Source organism: Schistocerca cancellata, chromosome 3 (genome assembly GCF_023864275.1).
Source record: "Schistocerca cancellata isolate TAMUIC-IGC-003103 chromosome 3, iqSchCanc2.1, whole genome shotgun sequence".
Lineage (NCBI taxonomy): Eukaryota > Metazoa > Arthropoda > Insecta > Orthoptera > Acrididae > Schistocerca > Schistocerca cancellata.
The window spans coordinates 413,404,911-413,407,410 of record NC_064628.1 but is presented as its reverse complement, the minus strand read 5'-3'; the positions used below and the strand labels follow the sequence as shown (position 1 = coordinate 413,407,410).

The 2,500-nt window shown below is 64.6% G+C and overlaps 1 pseudogene; it reads right to left on the bottom strand.

The window, feature by feature from the left end:
• Positions 1-2,500, bottom strand: part of LOC126177249 (large subunit ribosomal RNA) — a 7,836-nt pseudogene that overhangs the window by 2,349 nt on the left and 2,987 nt on the right.

Sequence of the window (2,500 nt, the reverse complement as noted above, 5' to 3'; positions counted from 1 at the left end):
TTTGAGGAGGTGGCCCTCCCACATAAGATGCCGCTCCAGCACCTCGACCTCACGCTGCACCTCGTCCCGGCCTGCACCGTCGGAGGCTGGCCCTATCCTCTTCAAAGCCAGGAGACGGGACCGGCGGAGAGTTAGCCCCATCCATCGGCATGATGGGATGCCAAGGCCTCCCTGGGCTACAGGAGCATGGAAGTAGCCCAGGGGAGTGTCCGCCGGAAGGCGGAACCATCTCCTGACGGCGGCCCTGATGGTCACGTCGGCCGCTTTCAAAGCACCCACTCGGGTGCGGCTGAGGGCCAGCCCATGGTACAGGCCAGGCAGAAGTACGTTGGTGAGGGCATGGAGGCGCTGTTGCGGCTTAAGCGGAGCTCGGGAGATGACGTCCAGTTGCTCCACCAGGTGGCGTCGTGGATTGAACACGCAGCGACCAGCGGTGGAGAATTGCAGTCCCAAATACCGGAAGGTTTCACCCACACGTAGGGCAGGCACGGTGGTATTGCCTGCCTTGAAGGTCACGTCTGCGTCGACCTTCACCTTCTTGTCGCGGCCAGATGCGACTAAGGCGAGGGTGAAACACTTCCGGGCGTTGATCTGCAGCCCCAGGTGGGCGAGGGCTGCGACGGCTGCGTCGATGAGGGACTGCAAACCCCTCGCGGTCGATGCAAACAGCAGGACGTCATCTGCGAAGGCCGCAGCGTTGACTCTGCGACCTAGAATCCGAGCTCCGATGTGGGAGGGCAGTTGGCTCAAAACATAGTCCACCGCAAAATTGAAAAGGAGGGGGGAGAGGGGATCACCCTGACGTACTCCCCTTGCCGGCTGCACGGGCACGCCCACGCCGCCGCCGCCCGCTATCACCGTCGTGCTGCCCTCGTAGCACCTTTCGACGTACTCAATAAAGCAATCCGGCAGGCCATGCGCCCTCAGCACGGGGCGGAGGGCAGCATGGTCCACCGAATCAAACGCCTTAGAGACGTCGATCGACGCCACAAAAACAGAGCGACAGGAGCGAACTGCGTCGGTGAGAGCAGTGTCCAAGATGAAGGTGTTTTCCAACATCCCATCCCGGGGGATGAATGCCCGCTGACGTTCGTCCACAGCACAAGCACGCATCAGGCGTGACGCGAGAACCTTGTGAAAGGTCCGCGCCAACACCGAGCAGACCGTAATGGGGCGAAAGTCAGCGGGGGATGTTGGTGCAGCCGTTTTGGGGAGTAGTATCGTCCGCGCGCGAAGCAGACTCTCGGGGAGGGCGCGGGCCAGGAGGAAGAGGTTCAAGAGTTTCTCCAGGACTTCGTGCGGCAGGCGCCGCAGCTCCGCTGGGGTAAGGCCGTCCGGCCCGGCTGCCGACCCCCTGGGCGGCAAGGCAGCAGCGACCTCCTCACGTGTGACCGGCCCCCATAGGCACTCAGGAGCGACAGGCTCCGAGTGCGGGAGAAGGCGGTCACGGATGAAGCCGGCGGTGGAGATCGGCTTCTTGGTGAAGAGGTCCGCCCAGAAGTCCAGCAGACCGGGGATGTCAGGTGGCGGCTGCAGCAGGGTGCCGTCCAGCAGGCCACGCACGCAACGCGCGCGCGACCTGCGGAAGGCGTCCTGCGTCCGCGCGTACTCCCAACGGCGCCGCTTGCGCTTCTGCAGCGGCGGGGCGGCAGGCGGCCGCTTGGATGGTTGGCGCGGCCGCTGTGTCCTGGTACTCGTCCTCTCCCTCCTGGACCCGACCGACGCAAGGGCATCCGGGAGCATGCCCAGGATGACCTCGGGCGGCGTACCCCGCCCCAGACCAACAACTCGGTCCAGGGCAGAGAAACGCTGGGCGGAAGCAGGCAGCTCCGCGAGATGCTCCCAGATGGCGGCGTCAGTCGGCCCCTCCGCAGGCGGCCCGGTGGTGTCGGCCGCGAAGTCCGCAGCTGCGTCGTCGGACGGCGCAGCGCCATCGCCCGCGTCAGGCGGCTGCGTCACCGCTCCCCGGCGGGACGCCGGCTCTTCCCCCCGACCGATCTCAAGTGCCTCCATGAATTCGCGGACAAGCTGCTTGTGGGCAGCTTGCCGCCGTCGGCACTTGATTGCCTCAAGCGTTCGGTCGGGGAACATCCTAATCAGCTCTTGGTTGACAAAGAAGAACCGAGCGTCCCTCTCAAGGAACAGTTCCGCCTCCGCTTTGGCGAGCGAAAGGACTTCTTCTTCCGTCCACCTCGCGCGGTGCCTCTCCGTGTTGATCTCCGCGTTGGTGGCCGCCAGGTGTTGGCGGCGGCGGTGGACCCCGAGGCCGTTCTTGGTCGTAAATGTGCGGTGGCACTCTCTGCAGGCAAATGTAGCTACACCATCCATCGGATCTTCGACTCGGCCGGTTGGCCGGATAGGTGCTGGGGTAGCTGGGGTGGCACCTTCAGCGGAAGGGCCACCTTTTCTTCTCTCTTCTATGCTGCCCCCAACTATAAAGGGATAATGCGAGGGGGGGCTGGTAACCCCCCCAAGCCCCTGGTGCGGTCTTCCACTCTGC